The sequence below is a fragment of the Athene noctua genome, chromosome 5 (genome assembly GCF_965140245.1).
Source record: "Athene noctua chromosome 5, bAthNoc1.hap1.1, whole genome shotgun sequence".
Lineage (NCBI taxonomy): Eukaryota > Metazoa > Chordata > Aves > Strigiformes > Strigidae > Athene > Athene noctua.
In genome coordinates, this window is record NC_134041.1 from 67463573 (window position 1) to 67484566 (window position 20994).

Here is a 20994-nt window from a genome sequence, read left to right on the forward strand (position 1 = left end):
ATGTATTCTTTTTAATCCTGTCTTGAAGAGCAGATACAATTCAGTTTGATACGTGAATTTGTTGCATGCAATTAGTAAAGAATTTTGACGGAAAACATCGCTAATAGAGATTTTCACTCACTGTGACTGGAATAAAAGTCCTGTTTTTAGGCTTTTTATTTTATTTTAGTAAAGTTTCCTTGGAGTCCTAGAGCACAGCAAATCTTTGGGGTGAAAGGAAGAAAACCTTCTCAAATATGGAGCAGAGTATTTCCTCGGGCCTAGCCCTTCCCTTGTGAACCCCAGGAGTCCTTCCCGCCGTAGGCCGGTGGCGGCGTTGCTCGGCCGCCTGCCTCGTCCCGGCGCCCGGGCAGCAGGGGCTCTGCCCACAGGCAGGTCCCCAGCCCCTCGCCGACAGCCCGTGCCCCTCACAGGGGCTGAGGGCTCGGGGATTCCGTGTGTGAAGGTTTGTGTGCAGGAATAGTCACTGGAATAGGAAAAACAACCCTGAGAAACAGCATTACCCACTGACCTAGTTGACAGTCTGGCACAAGTAACATAGTAAATGCTTTCATTCGAAGTTTGCAAAGCCCTACGTGGGTCCCCTTTAGACATTTGGGGGCATATTTGCCAGGTTTTGTCTTTCTACAGAAAAAAAAATTAAATAAAATTATTAAGGTATGGAGCAATCTGATATCTTGTTTGCATTTATATGCAGTAGGGCTAAGGGCAGGACCGTTTATACGTTTCTCTAGCAGAGCCATGATTTCATTAACAGCTCTTTTCAAGTAATGTGTGTGAGGAATTTTGTTTGTGCGAACAAAATGTTTGATTTGGAACAGCTCTGGCTTTCAAGAAAAGATGTGAGATTGGAAAATGTAAAAATAATTGCTTAAGAAATTATGAAACACTGTTTAAGGAACTTACTAATGTGTTTGAGGCATTGAATTCTTAAATAAGAGCAGCATGACTGTAGAAAAGTAATACCTATGCTATTTACTGATATAAGCTAATGGGTTTATTAGTGTTTGAAATAAGGTTATAATGCAGTGTTCATAGCTGAAGAGGAAGCAATGCGTGAGTCTGCTCGCTCCCTCTCTGGAGTATCGTGTGGCAGTCAGGTTCTACTGCGTAGCTGGAAATGCACCCAATTTGTTGTAATTACAAATGGATAGAGGATTTGGTTGTATTACGCTACTTAGTTATCATCTCAAGATATTACTATTGATGTGAAAAGGCAGTAAACAGCCCAATTTCCAAGAGAAAAAAGATGAATAAAAAACCTGCACAGTGCTCAGTGAAGTTGAGCTGGGCTGACGCCTGCGGGTGCTGCACCTGGGGCCGGATGGGTTTAGGCAGTGGGGTAGTTCCCAGTGGGGGGTAATTCCCAGTGGGAAAAGCGAGTTCAAAGGCCGAGCGCTGGCGGAGGGGGAGCAGTGTCTCCTTCCAGGAGACCACCACCATGATGTTCAGTGCCTGCCAAGCCCATACAGTACTTTTAAAGAGAAATTAAGGTACAAGAGATTTCGATGCTAGTATTAAAATACCGCAGGCACACACTTACTACCCTGTTAAATTTAACGTTTGCAATGTACAAACCCAAACTAGAACCCTTTGACACTGAGGAAGTGTTTCCACTTAGTTTTAGAGGGCTTTCCAAGCATCTATTGATCAGTGTTCTCTAACAGCACAGAAATAATGTGTCTAATTTAACTGGCCACGTGGAAGAGTATAGAAAAAACATTAGTTATCCCTTGAAAGGCTTGGAACATCGATAGGAGGACATAACATTAATGACTTTCCTATACACGAGCTTCAAAAATGGCTAAATGAGGAAGAAATTACAAATTTATTTTCCTATAATTTCAGCAGTTGTCTTGTTTTACTGCACCAGTAAAGCATTAAGCAATGAAATGTCACACAAGGAGTATTTTCCTGATAATTTGTCTGACATGCAAAGCATATAAAACAAAAGAGAAAAAGATGGAAATGTGGGGTTTAGTCATTTTGACAAATTTAGTGATTTTTGCTCATGAAGTCTGGCTGAGAGTCTGCTGCTTCTGTCCAAACAATTTCAAATACTGCAGTTTCCTAAGTGGCTCACTGTACTGTACAGTTCTGTCCTTTACCCCGAACACAGATTGCTAATTTTATGGTAATTTATTAACATAAACATGTAGAAAAAATTAGTTAGCTCTCAAGCTTTTGTTTTTCGAATAAACGGGATAAATACCAGGTCTCCAGAGATGGGCGGTAGGAGCCCAGGTTGGAAAGGGTTATATGGCTATCAGTTCCCTTCTTTTGGTTGTGCAGTGTTTTAAAGTGTAAAGGAGTTTGGGGTTGGTTTCATTTTATCCCGCCTCTTTCAGATAAACAGAAGATTTTACTGGGGAAAAAAAAAAAAGACTGACTTCTGAATGAGCTAAACCCTGAACATCCATTCTAGAGCTGACTGGCATCACTCCCCGATTGCCCTCAGCCCCTCCGCAGGCCGACACTCCGAGGCAGTGTTCTCTCTCTGTCGGGTGGTGGTTGAAACTGGGGGCTAAATGCTCCTGCTCTTGGTGGGAGGGGGTTTGCACACAGTGTGTAGAGGTGCCTGTGCAACGGGTAGTCTGTTGTGTTCTTCCCCTTCGACTGTTCAGGTTATACATTCTTCATCTTTTAGGATTAGTGGAGAAGCATTTATGCTAACATTTTAAAAAAGGCTCTGCATCTGCTCATGAAGATGCATTTTCTTTCTTTGCTAGAAGTTGTTACTATACTGGGGTTCTGAGGCATCTACAGTTTCTCTTTCCTTAAACTAGAAGGTATCTCCTTCATAGCTGCTTCATAATAAGCATAGAAAAAAATGTACTATAAACAGGAATTGGCATCCTGTGAAGTGCTTCATCAATGAAAGTTGTGCACAAGGAGATGATTTTAAAAAAAAAACAAAACCCAAAGCATAACACAAACAAGCCACCCTAAAAAACAAAAAAACCCAAAAAACACACACACAAAAAAAACCCAACCCCACCAAAAACCCCCCAGTCCTGCACACTGGTACTAAACTGGGCTGTGTCCTTGGAGCAGGCTGGTGTAGCAAGTGTCCGTAGGTCCAGCTTGGTGTCATGGAAAGAGGGCTGCCCAGAAATTGGGTGGAGAATTTGGGAGGTCTTCATGTTACCAGTTCATAATTGGTGGTTTAGACCACAGTGGAAGAAATCGCGTAGGGAGAGAAACACGGAGGAATGGGTAATGTATGGGGACGTCAGAAACACAGTACCATGGTCAGGAACCGTACGGACCCTGAGAGTGGGAGAAGGCAAAGCAAATTATAACTTCACCATGAAAAAAACAAACCAAAACAACCCCACAACTTTTTTTGCAAGAATTTGTGCCTGTCTGAGCTAATTGTAATAATGACTTATTAATCTCAGGCTCAAAAGGCTGCAACTTAAACTGTCTTGCATTCCTGAAAAGGTCTCCAAAAAAGATGGAGTGTCTCTGTATTGACGCATTCCATTGTGAAAGCAGCTGCAGTTATAAATCCTGTGTTTAAATATTGCTATTACTTACAATTCTCTCTTATGCAAATTGTCTTTTAAATAGCAGTTGCTGTAATGTTAGATCATTGTAAGGCTTCCTGTCTCCTTGATACCTGGTTACCGAGGAAGACTTTGAAAACCACTCAGTTCCACAGAAGGAAGTGACTGCAGCAGCTCTGGCTCCCGATACAGATACCGTGTGTCTCTTCCACAGGAGGAAAAACACCTCAATGCATCCTGACCTTTTATTTCTCGAGCACACCCGGCCTGGTGGCTTGGTTTTGTTTTAATGTTGATGCTGGCTGGAATCAGCACACCCAAATCCCCCACTGAGATACGAACGCACGCATGCACGCGCTATCAGATTATAGGAATGTCTTCTTTTGACACACCACTTTTCAAAGAAAGCTGCAATCTAATCCCCTAGTTAATATGGTACATGAAAACAGATAATACACTGATGGACTTTTATGCATGGCGGGGAGGGTTTCAGGCATGATGAAAATAAAGCACTGAGTAACATCTGAAAGGTATTATGGTATTCTGGATACCTAATAGGGTATTTCTTATATTGTAGTTACACTTTCAGAATTGAAAAACTGTTTCCTCTAAAACCAGCAGAAAAATCTTAATATAATATAGAAATAAAAGCCAAGATTGGGGGGTGGGGGGGAGGGAGTTACATACCTCTATTTCAGATGTTGCTTTACCCTATTTCCAGTTGGTTACCCTAAAACTGAAATACTGCTGAAGTGCTAAAGCCGGAATTAGCATTGCTGACCAGTAAGTGAGAAGTACACAAGCTACCCCGCACTTGCTTCTGTAAGAACAGAGTGTAAACCTTTGCATTTGAACTCCTATGCTCTCTGCTTAATTAGATCTCGATCTGTTGCACTTCCTTCACTTTCACCCAGGGTGTATGTTTTCCCCAGACTCGCCCTCTAGAAGAGGAGCAGGGACCACCTTCTGGTGGTACCACTATTGATCTTTTTGACAGTAGTAGGAGAATACCCTGAATGTCAGATGCCTCAAAGGTGTATGGGGAAGGAAGGGATGAAAAAAATAATTTGGAGGCTGCTATTTTCCGTGGAAGGATTGAGTGCAGAACAGCTGCTTTGCTGTAAATTCGTTTTGAGTAGAAATTTCTCCATGTAGACAAGGGTTATTCTTCTGAATGTGGAAATGATTTTTTGAAGCCAAAAAAAGGTAACTTCAGTGGGCTTGGAAAAGTGAGAAAAATATGAGCTAAAAAATTGGAATAGTTTGAAAATGCAAACTTATATAATCTGTTTTGTGTCAATAAGTATCAATACACTGCTCTTGGGTTCCTCTCCAGCAGATAAGGTTTGCCTTTGGGGTCTCTAGAAAGCAGTGCTGTACTTGAGGAAAATTCTGTCCAGTGTGGGAAAATTCTGTCCAGTGTGGGAAAATTCTGTCCAGTGTGGGAAAAGCGCAGCTTGTTTTGGCATGGCAGCAGTAAAGCCTGGCTTCGGGCTCCGTAGCCAAGGCCCTCTGGCCGGGAAGCTGCTCCCGAAACAGGCACTGGTTTTAGGTTGTGAGTTTTGGCAAACTGGAGCAGAGACCGTTCTGAGCAGTCCCGGCTGTCAGCGGCTGGGTCACTGGGTGTGAGGATGAGACCTCCTCTCCTGGGAGCTGGCTGTGCGGAGCAGCGTCCCCGGGAGCCGGGCAGGGGAGCGAGGGGTGCTGAGCTCTCACCCCCTCGCCTCCAGACACTCAACAGTCTCTCCAGCCATCATCTGTAAAATGGTGCTGGCCATGCCTCTGCGCTCAGATTTATCACCTTTCATTGGAGATTTAATCGCTGATGTTAATATACTGATATTAATATTTTCCCATTTGTTTCCTGCAAAGTAATTATGTGCCTATTGATATATATGAAAGGAAACGGGATCTTTTGTGGAAGCAGGAGCCTGGGTGCAGGTTTGAAGATGCTGTCCACCAGAGACTTGTATCTCTTGTAGGCTCCAAGGGCACTTGGTGATGTGAATGTGATTTCAGCAGGAGCTGAGTAAATCTTTTGTCCTTGCTGCAAGTGTCCATACACTTAGGTTATGTTTATACACTCAGTTCCCATGCAGTTACAATTTATGAAATAATGAGAGCACAGGGCTATCACAGTCATCCTCACTTAACAAACTGCTACATGAGGAGAGATGTTTGGAGTTTTGTAAAAGGACGTGTAGCTGTTTGTAATGCTGGGTACCTGTTATCGTGGAGTAAATGAAATACATTCTAAATATTCAAACTAATGTGAAATGAAGGCAGGAGAGCTGTTAAAACAGGAGAAATAGCAACTTTTACAAGCAACCTTGAGAACAGTTAGCTCTCAAGACATCTGATCCCATGACTGTGGTGTCCATTAGCTCAGAACTTGGCAATAATTCTGCAGTTGGAGAGGTGCTTCTCCTCTTTATTGTTTACCAGGGGTTTTCCAAGTCTGAGAAACTTCCATTTCCGTGTATTGCCTGATGCACTTCTTGGCTTCTCATAACACAGCTTTGGCTGTGTATCCTGTTTATTGGATGCCTGGAAAATATTTTATCCATGGCTGGCTGTAGTCTTAGGAAGTCACAGTAGGCTTGAACCTCCAGGAGCACCAAGACTGTGCTCTGTATTATCCTAAGAAATGAGCAGACAGTGAGAATTACCGGTTGTGATTTGGTTTCTGTGGAGTTTGGCTTTTCTTGGGACGTTCTCTGCCCACTTTTGGTCATTTCTCCGACAAGTGGAAGGGGAGCCTAAGCCAGCAGATGAGCACATGCTACACAGCAGCCTTCACAGCAAAGGTGGTCCAGAGTGGCACAGAGGAAGTTCAGGCTTCCAGCAAGAAGTCTGCATCTGAGAATTCTCCATCGTTTAAATAAAACCACCCAGAGGTGGTGGGCAGGAAACCACAGGGTACTTTGAGTACAGCAGACTCTAAGCTTATCTCAGGACTCCGTTATTTTAGTCTGAAGTAAATCCAGTCCCTTAGCTTCTGTAGGCATACTAAGATTGGAAGTTTATTACTGCATTTCAGGACTTTTATATGCAGGCAGCCTGTCTAACAGGGCCAAACGCGAACCTGAACAAATCCTGAACTAGGTTGTGGAGCTGCAGACGATGTCACTTGGCAAGTGTTCCTCGTGATTTCCAGTATACTAGAGGTCCACATAATCTTTTTTGCCTTTAAACATAAGTCAAGAAAATACCACTTGCAAGGCGTCCTTAAATCTTCAGAGACTGCCCTGGATGCTGGCGGGCTGGTAAAACGCCGTGTGTTCAGACTGGCTGAGCGGGAGGGGTGATGTTCCATAGCAAGGAGAGCAGAGGCTGGAAAGCGCTCTCCAAGGCATGTGACTCCCTCAGCCTGTCCGGTGGCCGAAGTTTTCCAAGGGGGCCTTGGACCTGTGCCCGGCCTTTAGCTTCCTCCCCGGTGAGAGGTACTAACTCATTAACTTGTTCTCTTTAGCCCTTCTGCCAGACTCAAATAACCCACGAGAGCGTCGGGATCCTGTGGCTAGTCTCAGCCAGGGTTTAAAGTATTTGTTTTCTCATCTCCTAATACTGATGTAAGAGTTGAAACCCTCATTCTCTGACTTGGATCCAAAGCTGGGCTTTTTGCAATTGGTGCTTTAGTTTCTGATTGACAGAGATCAACAAACCAAGAATGTTTTACTGAGTTGCCAAGATTTAATTGGGAAATCGGATGTTTTGCAGTGAAATCCAAGGACTGTTCCTTCTAAACAGTGTCACAGCAGCCCAGCTGACCACCCGTATGTTTGGATCGTTTGTGAGTTGGCTGCGATTTTCCACTCTTCCCCTTCAGGACTTGAGTTTAAAAGCAGGATTCTGTCCGTCTTCATAGACCAGAGGCGCATCAGGAGGACGGACTGCTTGATTGCTGTGCGTGTCCCCGGGAGTCCGGGGTAGTCTCCTTATCCTGACTTTGCAGGGCTGCTGTCAGTAAGCCAGAAGCTGCTTGGCTTTCAGTTACTGTCATTACATAATGCTGCTCCTTTAATACGACCTTTAGCTCTGATACATAATTTGGAGAAATAGTCCTGCATTTACTTTTCAGTTAGTATTCTGGAGCATACCCCAGGAGGATGACTATCATTTATTACTCTTCCAGGCATAGGACTTCATGCAGGCAATTTTTTAAAGAGTGTGAGTTATTAATTACGCTAAGAAAAGAATGTGTTACTTTGAGCGGTCACATTTCCTCCTCCTCTCTGCTTCTTGTTTTCTAAGACGTGTTAAGAAGAAAGTGTGAGTTTTCCCCATAAATGCTTCTTACTTGTAGATACTTCTCCTGTTTTGGTACCCACCTAGTTTCACATGATTTATCCTTTTAAGGAACTGATTACTGCACTAAATGGCAAATAACAGCTGTTTTATGGTATCACCAATGACTTCCTGGGGGTAGACATAAATGTTTTGTTAAGAAATCACTGAGTTGTGCAATTAGTCCTCGTTTTTGAGTTGCAGTTCCCTGTCAGTGGGAAGCTTGGTCCATAATTACAGTGTAGCCCACCTGAAGCACTTACCGTGCAGCCTTTACGTGCCTGGGTGGGCTTGAGTCTTCCAGACCCTGCCAGCTGCGTGTCCCATGGACCATGTCCTCATGCCACATCCCTCCCGCCCCTGACCTCCCTGTCAGACTTGCATACAGTAAAACTCACAGTTCATACTCTTCGAAGTACTGAAAAATAGTATATGTAATGAATACGTTACTGCCTGTAGCATCTCGATCCTCTTGCCCCAGAAGGATGAAAGCCATTGAGAAGGGGAGTTGTGAAGCCTGCCTGTAAAAAGTGCCTTTAAAGTGAGGGTGTAACAGTGGGAAGGAGGTCGCTGAATTCAGACCGGAGCGAAGTTGGCTGTGACAATGCGGGGCGCAGTACGTGCGCTTTTCTTTGGCTCTTGGAGAGGCAGCACATCCTTAAACCGCCGCAATGAAAGAGATGTCAGGGCAGCGATCCACTGCCTGGGTCCATAATTCTCCCTGCCTGCCTCCACCAGCCCCAACCGCGGCGATCAATAGAGCCACCAGAGCCCAAGAGTGATGCCTCTTAGCGCAGGAGATCCTCCCTCCTGCTCCCCCCCGCGTGCTCGTCCCCTTCCAGCTACCAGAACAATATTTTGAAATTTATGGAAAATTAATTATCGATTACAGATGTGCCCTGGTTCAAGGAAGGTAAAAACGAATGGATGCATTTACGATGAGGGACGTAATCTGCTTTATGAAACTGATTGTCTTTTACTCTGTGCCTTCCCTCCCTCTTTTTCCCTTCTCTCTCCTCCTGCCCCCTCCCCCTTCCTGTACACCGGATAAAAGACAGGCCTGATAAAGTGAGAGAAACAAGATTGGTTTTCTAAGGGCACCAGGCCCTTCATGATCAGCTAAATCATGGGCTGTCTGGCTCTCGGGCTGGGTGATGACCTGCTCCCCGCGCCGTGGCACTTGCACCCCCCTGCGGGATGTTATGATGTGCACCCAGGCGGCTGCAGGGGGCTGCAGTGAAGGTGAAACTGTCATATCGATCTTTTTAGCACTAAAATATGAGCCACTTTACTCCGCTCCCCGATGCTGTGATGTGAAAAATAATAACTCGGATCCAAATTAAAAATATTGATCTCTGGAAGGTGTTGAAAGTAAATAAACACCTTCCGAAGTTTTCGGGTCAGCCAAGAAATGGTATTCAGCAATAAATGTGTCGGCATGTCAGAATCCAGGGTTCTTGATCTGTTTTTCCTTTTGAATTGATTTTTCATTACTTACTTCCTAAAAGTGTTGGAATTTGGTCCTCTACCGTTAAATCCCAGTGTTTGGGCAAATTATTTCTTTGGGGCTTATGAGGTGCTCCTAATCCACTCGCTCATTGATTGATTGATTTTTGACTCAATAAACTTGCATTACCCTTGCTTTATTTAAGGCTTCCATCATAATTTTTTGTACATTTAGGCTTGACTTTTTTATTTCCTTCTAACAGATGAGCTGACATTGGTCTATCAAACATGTGGGAAAACAATTGCCACAAGGTTAATTTTATTGCTAGCTCCATGCATTTTAAGTAGGTGCCAGGTATTTTCCACTACAGGCTGATAAATTGCAGTTGAACCACTAAAGCATAAGAATGAATAGAAGCACTGTAACAACAACAACAGAAACCCCATATAAATGCATCACATAGCATAAGCATTAAGTGGATTATTTTTGCTTCATTGGTTTAACTTCATCTTGCGCCTAACCAGGAATAGGTACGCAGCAGTGTAATGAGCTCTTGAACTGTTGCTCCGTCCGTGCGCTAACGCTGCAGTGTCGTGGTCGCGGTGCTGTGGGTTTTTCTGAGTAGTGGAAACAGTACAATGCAGTAACATGCGTTTTCCAAAAAGTCCTGTTCCGCTGCAAACTAGCCACTTTATTTTTAGGTATCAAAACATTATTTGGGAACAGATACATTGATGTTACTGCTCTCTATCAGCTCTTACAAACCCGCTTTTTAGCGTTGTTACAAGAAACGGCAGAGTGCCTGCTCTACTCTTCAAGGTGGTAGGAAAAGAAAAGTTGCAGTGAGAATGAGAGGGGCTTCTTCTGTTAGCAGAGAGGGAAGTTTGGTCAGTGCTTAAGAAGTGTGTTAAGAAGCCCCTTCAGCAATTAGGTCTTTACTGTAGAGTCTTAAACGTATCCCGTTTTCATGGAGTCTGTACTCATACTGTAGCAGGTTCCCGTGTGTGGGAGTTTAGTGCTCCTTTTCGTAGATTTACTAGCCTGTGTTGGATTGTTCTAATGTAGTTAAGCTCATGTGTTTATCGTGTTTAATACAAGGAGACATGATCAATTAAGAGGAATAAAACTAGGGCTCCATAAATTACTTTACGGAGCTGATTGCAGTTTAGTCATTGTCCACTTCCCTGTGTAACTGCATTTCATCAGCTGGTTCTGCCTTTGTTCATGTTCACAGGTTCCTTGGAAGTAGCCAACAGATATTTTTGGTTGAATTCTCTCAAATGTATCCATGTACAGGAGTTTGATTAAAATTCCTGGGGTTCATACTTTTTCTTGGGTTTTTTTGGTTTGCTTGTTGTTTTCTTAAAAAAAAAAAGTCTGTGCCTGTTTGTGTAGAGTTCATGTGGCTTGACACGTAAGTACGCTGCCCAGCTCCCAGGTTTGTAACACATGTACATAAAAACATGTATGTATTGCCCACCATCTGTTCAGGGAGTAACGGCCCAAGGCAGTTCTACAGGTTTTGCATTTTGGATAGATTTCTTTATTTTTTTTCAAGTGTCATAATAAAAGTAGACTATACTAAAAAGGAGGGGGGGAAGTGACCGTCACAGCATACAGTATATTCTTCTTCTAGACCTTGATTAGCAGTGAGCTTCCAGTCTGTGGGTCGGTCCCTGAGACGTTCCAGTCTCCGCGCTCAGGAGTTCCCCCGTCAGGGCTGGCAGCTCCACGGCTCCTGCAGCACACTGTCCGGGGAAGTGGCGGTTAATGGGGGGCAAGGAGGGTCAGCAGTTACAGTGGACAAGATTTCCAGTAAGGCTTTAAAGGTGAGGAATGAAACCTTGAATTTGACAGGGTAACGCAGGAGGTGCTTGGGCTGGGCGATGGTCGCCACAGGCCGAGGCTGTGGTTAACTGCCTGGGGGGCTTGTGGGGATCCTGGCTGGGGCTGGCTGCTGTGTTGTGCCCACAACCGGGGTCTGGAGTCTGCCTCAGAGAGAGGAAAAATGGGAAGCGCAAGAGAAGGTTTTTCAAGGGACATTGTGAGAGTGGAATTTTGAACTTTGTTCCTGGATGTTTTCATGAAAATAATCTGTGCGGCAGTAGCCTTGGTAAGTACCTGCTAAGACACCAATGTCCTGTTACACACGCAGCTTGCCTGCACGCACGGCGTGCTTGGGTGTCCTTGAGGAGTTCTGCCCCTCGGTCTTCCCTTCCCCTTCCCGTGGAAGCGGGCCGACGTGCAGCGAGCCTGGGCTGGGCAGTGGGGAGCGGGGCTGCCCCCACAGCCTCTGCCCGGTAACGTGAGCGGTAAATGATTCGCTTCGTGTCGGGAGCCAGCAGCACTTGGGAGCCCCCCCTCGGCTTTGGTCAGCTCTGGTCAGGTGAGGCGACTCCTTGCGTTGGGTCCGGCGAGGGGTGGTGTTAAGCACCCAGGTATTAATTGGCTGTGGCTGCAGAAGGGAATGGGGCAGCGGGTCCCACAGTGACACCTGCGAAACATCCCTCTCCTCTCCGACGCTCCTTTTCCATTTCTGGCACAGAGCATTTGAATCTCCTCTGCTGGGCATTGTAGATTTGAATACAATGAATGTTTTTAAAGATTTTCTAGGCGTAGTGTAGGTCACTCTCATGCCCTAGAGCTCTGGTAGTTCACCATGTCTCATAAAAGCCATTTTGTAACCTGCAGTATATCTCGTACGCTTCCAGATGACTTGGGAATGAAAAAAAAAGAAGGGATTTTTGCTAATGTCAGTCTCATAAATGCAGTTCTTAAACCTGACATTCTCCTATTTGTATGTGCTAAACAGCAAAGATCTGTGTTTATTTTCAGGGACGCCTTTTGACTATGGGTTAACTGATATTCTTAGGGTTTGTTCATAAAACGTCTGCTTTGGTAATTGTAAAAATGGAAAAGGAGCAAAACTGTAAGAACACAGGCCAAGGAAACAGTAAAATAGTAAAAACACAGGTTCAAATATTTGTTTAGCAACATAGAGATGGAGAACAAGAAAGGATTAATAACAGTTTAAAAAACGTTGTCTTCTTCCTCCATAACTTTGCAGTCATTACCCTGGGGGGGTGTATTTGTTGCTGTGTCTAGCACAGTAGTCACTTAGACTTTTTCCTTTCCTATTCAGAAACATTTCCAAGTGGAAAAAACAAGTACTAGGTGTTTTCTGACCTCTCAGAAGGGTTCGTTATGCCCCCTGTCAGGAGGCGCTGATGCAAGGGTAGCGCCTGCTCACCAGGGCTCAGTGGCGTGGTGCCGGGAGGAGCACCGGGATCCCTTTCACCTTGTACATTCACAACTCACACAGCAAAGTCACTTTTGACGAAGGTGCAGACTCTTACGGGGGTAGCAATTCTCCTCTTGGAAAACTTTTTTTTTTTCCCCTCACCCACTAACTTGCAAAACAGACTGTGAATGATTTGTGATCCAAGCCCAAGTGCAGGGAAGTGGTATGATCTTACAATAGGTTAAGTTCTTGACAGGAACAGGCTTTACCTGCTTTTTTTATGTGTAGCCACTGACTTCTGTGGGTCCCCATTTCATCCACTGCTTTGTGCCTGCCTTGAAGAGGACGTACTCGTGATGTGTCAGAAGCTTTAGCGTGGTTGGGCTGGTTCCTTCTCAGTTGAGCAGCCCTGCTGAGAGCCAGGGTGTGAGCAGCTGGCATCTGAACGGTGCCCCCCACCCCCCCCGAAGGTGGTGGGGCTGTTGCCAGAAGGTTGGGTTGGGGGGTCCAGAGAGGAGCAGCAAGATTTGCTGGAGCTTGGGAACATGGAAGCCGTGAAGGACTGGCAGTACTGGGTGTGTCTGGTCTAGATGGCAGAAAACTGAGGAAGTCAGAGCCAGTAAACTTCTCCCCATAGTGTCTGGAAAAGACACAAAACAAATTTTAAAAACAAAATAAAAGCCCCTTAAATTTTACATTAGAATGCCCAGGGAAGTGGTCGAGTCACCATCCCTAGAGGTTTTTGGAAGATGTGTAGATGTGGCACTTAGAGACATGATTTAGTGCTGGACTTGGCTGTGTGAGGTTTGCAGTTGGACTCGATGGTGTTAAAGGTCTTTTCCAACCTCAGTGATTCTGTGATTCCATGAGCAGGTCACACAAGCCTCTGTTGGTCCTGCTGTAGTAGCAGGGGAGACTTCCCAGGGCCAAATCCCTCTCTTTCCATGATTCTGCTTTATCTTGAAAATTAAAGAGTGTCTTACTATTTATTTGGGTATTTCTCTCTATTTTCAAAAATCCTTTTATTTCATTGGCAAAAAGGAGAAGTTTGAATTTCATAATCCTAACACCTGATAATACTAATTAATTGGTTTAAAGAGATTGCAATACGAGAACATAAGCAGCTTTTGTAATGCTGTCATTACCTTAATCATCTCACATTATCCTAAGAAAACTTCTACTGGTTATGACACCTTAAAAAAAGGAAGTCTGTAGCTATTTACCTATTACTAGCTGTGCTCAATGTGTCCTTTTAAGTTAAGATCAGTGTTTTGGCCAGCATGTCTTTTAATTCAATCACTTGTCACCAGACTTTCTTAAAGAGTAAGAAAAATACGTAAGTGACATGTTGGCAAAGGTTTGACCAAGCTGTATTGTGTTTGAACCGTATATCAAGGGAAAAGACAAACATGATTGAATGCTGTGTCATAGCACCACATGTGGGAAACAAATATTCTGCAAGAAATCTATTGGTGAACAAACTGAAAAATTGTTAAGCTCTTAAAGAGCTTAAAGGCTTGTTAGCATTTTTTGACAGAAACCCACTGAAGCAGTGAACATAAAAAGAAAGAACAAAAAAGTCATAATGGCTGATTCCAAATTTAGATTTGTGGTCCTCTTCATTCCGCATGCTGTCTCTGTAAGGATGCTCGCTCCTCTGGCTGGAGTGGTGAGGAGCTTTCTTCACACCTGGGAGCCTTTTCGCTCCATCGTTTGAGAGCCGCTCCGATCACACGATTTTCAGTTGTGCCTAGAGGATTTATCAAGTTATCTTTTGTCAAAACTGCAGGAAAGTCTTAGTAAGACAGGACGTTATTTCTTTATAAAATACCGTTTTCCTTCAAGTGTTTGGATGTGTTTTGTTAAAAGGGCTGAACACACAATGTTTGGGTCCACCATGGCCATCTGCTGCCTCACTGCGAAGGGTTTATTTGTCCAAGAGCGGTACCTGATGTGAACACCTTCTTGTGCAGCCGCCAGCTTGGGACAGACTTAACATCATCTAGACGCAGGATGAAGCCTCCCCTTCCTGCATGTTCTAAATGAAGCAAATAGTAGATATGAAGATTAGATGAGATTAATAATCTGTTAATGCACTTTGGTTTTTCTTATCTTCTCACAGGTTAATAACAACCCTAGTAGAAAAAAATTAGCTGTTACTAGACAGAGTATTGAGAAGAAAAGTTACTTTCAGACAGAACAATCACGAGCATAAACAAATATCAGTCTACTCCTGATAATGTTGCTTTGTAACTGACCAACGTTACTTCTTTAAAAGCTTATCAAATGAAATTTTAAAAGCAGAATGAAGTTGAACACTTTTCCTACATTCAACATTAAAGATATGTTTAATAATTCTGAACGAATCTGTCAGTTGTGGTGAATTTTACCGCTGCTTGCTTTATTCGTAAAGCACCAAGATCACTGATAATTAATAAGCTTTGTAAAGCAAACACAGGTCAACATGTGCTTGATAAATGGAGCCATTATTGTACATAGGGAAACAATTAATTTGTTGCTCCATATGGTCTGATGTCCATTAACATGCCCTACTAATAATGCAAAACAGAAAAGCTGTAACAGAGTGTGCGTGGGGTTTAGGTTATGTACAAAGGAAAGTATTCTGATAATCTATTCAGACACTAATTTGAAAGTAGTAATTTTTTTTAGTTTCTTTCCAGCTAGTGAGTAATGAGTTCCTGCTCTGCCCGACAGGTTCGGTGGCTGTCGGCATCTTCACTGTGGCAGAACCGCTTCTGCCGCTCTGCGGGGAGAAGGGAGCAGGGTCCGCTCTTGTACTGCAAGTGTGGGGAGACTTGAGGAAAAACATCTCGGTCTTACTCCATTCTCTTACCACGTTACTTCTTTTAATGTATGTTCTATTAATTGAGTTAGCTGTAGAACACATGCAGTATCATACAGTTAGCACTCGTATCTGAACTCGGTTTTGGTGCTGCTTAGCAGGGAAATACTTTAAGATGTCAGTGCACACACTGCATAAAAATGTCAACAGTGATAATTTCACTGTGGTGTGACAACGTTACTTCATATTTCCCAACTTAATTTTAAAAAACCTGCAAAAAAATGTCTGATTTCCTCTTCAAAGTTAATTGGAGAAAAGTACTCTCTGACTAACACATCCATGCTTACCATACCTGTGGCAGGAGCTTTGTGCCTGCCACTAGCACGAGAAAAGGCAGAATAAAGCGCTGTTTGAAAATACCAGGGGAATCCCAAAGCAGCAGTGGCTTCAGTAGTTTGATGTGCTTTCTGATCATTTTTTTAAAGATAGCAGTTTGGTTCTGTTTTGATGCAGTAGCTTTATAATATAAAGCTTTTGTAATTATCAGAGCAAAATGTAATTAAAGTAATATTTGGTCTCTTTCCAGATTAGGGGGAGACAAAAAAAAAAAAAAAGAACAAAGCCAAAACAACCCATTGAGTATAGTCTCCCACTTCTGAACATTGTCGTCTGAGTTTTGAATCTGTAGCTATTCTTTCAGGAGAAAGCCATTTTTAATTAAAGCAAATGGAAGTCAGGACTTTAATTTGACCTCTGCCATGCCAGCAGTTCCTGTGTTTAAGGAGTTAGCAATGAAATATCAAGTCTGTGATACATGACTTGATCAGCTTTCCTTAATTTTCATTTCAGAGTTCTGTTTGTGCTAGAGTTAATGCTTTTAATTTAAAAACCTGAACTTTTATTTAATTTTCAGTTATTTCTTTTTGTTTTCTTCATTATTGTGAAAAAATTGTAATAGTCTTTGGTTACCCTTTCAGGTGGTTCTTCTGGCAGTTCATCTAAGGAAATCTGTGGTTTGATAGATTTTCTGATGAAATGCTTGAAACATAGTAGATGTTTTAATTGTACTGACATACATTTTTCTTGAGAGTCTGTGGCAATCCGCTTTTTAGAAACACTGATTGATGAGTTCTACTGTAATTTAAACTAAAAGTTAATAAGACAGGCCTACACGAATCTGATGCAAGTTATTAGACTTGTAAGGCACTTTAATATATGCCATTTATTATTCAAAGAAGTGCAAGCCAAAAATGTTTCATATGCACTAATAAAAATTCAATATAATTATTTCTGAGAACTTCAGGAAATGCAAACGGTCAGATAAACTGAATTTATTAAAACAATATCCAGTGACAGGAATGCTGATTGACCCTCTTAGGGCTCGGCTTTGAGCTGCTGGTACCTCCTCCTGTAGGAATTTGTTACTGCTTGAACTTCCTTTGCTGAAGAAGTTTTCCACTGTTCCTCGTCGTTGAATTAAATCCATGACATTTGGTGTTTCACTTTTGCTATCTGCTCCAAAATATCAAATATTGATGGCTCTGTCCAGTGTTTTGCCTAAATTGCTGCAGTTTTCTGTATCCTGGAGTCCTAGAGATGAGCTCAAATAACAGTAGCTCGGCTACATTTTCAGCTAGTCAGACTTGAAATACAAAGTGAATTCTATGGCTGTCTCATAAAGTTTAAGGTTTTCTATTATTAAAATCTTCCTTTGAAATAATAAATGACTACAAGCTGTCACAGCAGGGTCTAGAAAGGCCAGCACGTAGAATGGGCTGAGATTTCATCTGAGCGTAGTTGAGTTTTATAGATCTATTTATGAGATCCAATACTGTAATGATGTAATTTTACTTGTCTAATAAATGTAGCTGTACAAGCAAAGGATAGCAAACATTTCCATTGTGACCAAAATCCTTTAAACTGCAGCCACTTTGATCTTAGAGCTCATGCTATTTAATAAATGCTGGCTATTCTTCTAACAATCACAATTATTTAAAGGGTTTTCAAAAGGGATAGAGCAAATCAAATAAAACAATTACTGTTGTATCTCATTCTGAAGTTAAGTGTATTTTTTATGTGGGTCTTGTTTAGTGTCTCCTCCCAGTTTTCATCCATTATCACAATAATTGAGTTTGTAGCTGGAATTAAATTTATCAAATTGTGTTATCCTCTTTTGAAATTGGATAGGTATCCTGGCAGTGGGAGCTAGAAGTTAATCTGCTTTGCTAAAGCCTCCAGTGGCACAGCGGCAACAGGATTGAGAAGGCTCAAACATTTTCCTGTCACCCTGGACACGATGTAATTTCTCCTCAATCCCTTGTGCAAATAATGACATTTGAATCGAGCATTAACAGGCTTAATTACTTTAAAATTGTCATTTTAATTTACACTGATATAGTATTGATCATACAAGCAGAGATTAAGCTGTTCACTGGAGCAGATGATGGGGAATTAAACATTAAAGGGTCCTCGTGGGGCTGAGAGGCCGCCCAGAGAGTGCCAGAAGAGGAATGATATTTCTCCGTAATGAACTGGCGGCATGCAGGGACATGAATCTTTGGCCTACTGGAAAAAGGGAAATAATGGGGTTTGGGAAGCATTTGCAGGTTATTCATTCGCTGCCATGCACCAATTCTCCAGTGATTCATCCACCTCACCAACATTTATTTATCTAGCAAATTCAGGAGCTCTGACCTTTCTGCTAAGTACATTTAACATAAGACGGAGTGAAATATTTCAGGTGTAACTTTTTACAAATATTAGTTATTGTTTCTTATTTCTGACTAATATTAAACAGAGTTATTTAATCTGCCATACATACTTGCGCCCATTTGCGCGACTCATGATGATCAAATGGACTTCATAAAAAGATCCAAGTATTGTGGCATTAAATGAGGTCTTCCAAAGTCCTTGACCTCATTTAGCTACAGTCTGATTTTCTTCTTTGGTAAACCTGAATTAAAGTTAATTTAAAGCAAGCTGACACAAGTTTACGTGGAAGATTATACAGCAGGTAATAGTAAAAATGACGACTAATCCTTGTAAAACCTCTAACCTAAAAATGTCATCGCTCTTGTATGAAGTATACTTTAAAAGTCCAAGAAGATATACGGAATAGTTTAAGGCCAAAATTTTCATTTTAGTGATTTGGATTCATCTAATAATTTGTCTGAAATGTGGTTAGGAAACAAGTATTGCTACTTTGATAATTTACTGTTTAAAAATCCAAAACTAAATGTGGATGCTAAATTGTAGTAAATCGATGTTGGTTTTATATCTAGCAACTAAACATGGGGATTTTGCTGTCTTGAACTAATAAGGTGGTTTTCCTACATGCCTTACACTTCAGTTTTATCAGGGAGAACTACAAGCAGTAGTGCAACAAAGCAGGAGACGAGATGAGTCAGAATACTTGCAGCCATTACAATTTAAAATGGAGTGTCTCCTTCCTGAAAATTGACATTTTCCTATTTAAGAGAATGTAGGGCCAGATCACAGCCCATTGACTTCAGGAATTAAATCCTATTCTTTTGGTAAATATGTACATTCCTGAGGAAACCCATTGAAGTCAATAGTGTCTGTGTGTTTCTTAGTGTAACTTGTGTAGGATGTCATTTCTCGTCCATGAAACAAAGGGACTGATCCTTAAAAGTAAGGAAGACAATGCATCATGGGAAGTTGAATTTTACTATTTACATTTTTTTCACTTAAAACAGGAAAATGCATTGAATAAAAATATAATTATTGCTAGATACAAAAAGGCATGCTTTTAGGATTCTGAAACACATAGCAAAGATTGATGTTTTTTCAAAAAAGCTTGCTTTGAAAGCTAAGGAAAAATGTTTACCTTTTTTATCAGAAAGGTTGTTCTGATTGGTTTGGGTTTTTTGAATTACAGACTTAGGCACGTACTTGTTTGCTCTCATTTTCTTGTGGTTTTGGCTTCTAATATAGATCTAGTGGGTTTTGTTTAAAAATATTACCGGTTTTGATGATTTTTTTTTTTTTTTTTTAATTGTCACGTACTTCCTGAGCTTTTTTACATATTGGAATTTATTTTCATTTTGCAATCTGGCCTCTGGGCTGTTGTTTGCTTCCAGATGCCACAGTAAGGAAGCGTTGAGGTGTGTAGATGATGCCTACTGCCCGCCCCGGGGCTGAGCGTTCCCCGCGGGGCTGGTGTGAGCGCACACCCCGTCACCCCTCTTTCAGAAAACCCGGGTGCAGCCAACAGGCTGGTGTGAAATCTGCCTCCCAAGTGAGGAAGCGTTTGGAATGGTGAAGTGTAGCACAGCCGGAATGCTCAGCCTGCCCGAGGGGAGGCCAGGGGAATTGAAGGGAAGTGGCAGCACATGGCTGAGGCGGGAGAAGGAGGACCTGTACTTTGGGAGAAGCGGCCAGGGAAAATGTTGAAGCCTCGCAGGGTCTGTGTTTATTTAGATAAAAACATCCTTGTACATAGGAGGGACAGGGCTGACTGATATGCACAAGAGCCTGTACAGAAAAGCTGCAGTATGTTCTGATTGTTTTCAGGATATTTTTATTTCCAGTATGAGGCATCTATATGGAGTAACATAAATATAATACCCTTGGAGAAAAATGAAATACATTGAATTGTATTTTCAGCTCTATCTGTTAGATTAGAACTACTTATATTATGCACAGTGTCAGCATGGTGTGAGCTACCACTTCTGTGGGCTTTCTGTTATCGTGTACGGTCATATAACTTGTAATAACACAGACTGAATTAGAATATGAGCAGTATTTGTATGATTCAAGCACATTTGGAGGATGTGTAGCTGGCACTCTTTGTTTTCCTGGGCTCTACTTAATGTCCTCATTTTCCTTGGGACTGTGGGAGGAGTGTATTCCCCCCTGCTCTTTGCCCACGTGCACTCTGTGCTGCTTCTGCACGTGCACACGTGCCTGTCGTCGGCTTGCTCAGTTACACTGAGTGTCTGCAAGCAGTGGAGAGCGATGGGAGATAATGCTATTTTTTTTAAATGTAACACTATGATTTTGGTCTTTCTGCACAAGGTGGTGTTTGGGTCTATACTGCGTTCTTGCAGGACAGTATTTCTGTTTGCGTGTCCGTGGCAGTACAAAGCTCTGTGCAGAGGTAGCCCAGCTGACCCCGACGGGAGAAGCAGCACAGTGACGCTTGCGCAGCCCTGCCTCAGTCCTCTCTCCGGAGAAGCTCCCACCTTCACGTGCCTGCTCCATTTCTCAGCCAGCTCAGGCGTTTGGCTCTGACTGACCTGAGCCGTGCGGAGCCTGGGCACTTCCCGGGAGGAAGGAGCCCACCCATCTCCTCGTGCTCGCGGTGGCAGGAGGAGGCAGAGCAGGAGGTGACCCTGAGGAGAGCTCGCCGCCTTCTCCAGGGTTCGCCCCTCGCTGACTGCCCCGGGGTCCCTCCAAACTGCTAAGCCGGGGCTGCTCTCTGGGCTGTTTCTGTTGTAAGAAGGTAACAGTCTATCTCCAGTTCTTCAGTAGGCTAATGTATCATCGCAGACACTGATACAGACATCTGAAATATAATTAAATGGCAGGAATGCTCTATTTGTCTAAACAAGACAAAGCATGTAATGGGTTCATTTGACTTGAAACATGTAATTAGCATAACCCTTCTGGATGCTTGTTTTATCATTTGCAATATAGTAAAAGATTGATTATCGTACTGTACCTTTTGAATTTCATTAATAGAATT

At 42.7% G+C, this 20994-nt stretch overlaps 1 protein-coding gene across 3 annotated transcripts in view; it reads left to right on the plus strand.

Annotated features, from left to right (window-relative positions):
• Positions 1-20994, plus strand: part of INPP5A (inositol polyphosphate-5-phosphatase A) — a 245053-nt gene that overhangs the window by 86623 nt on the left and 137436 nt on the right. The window lies entirely within an intron of this gene.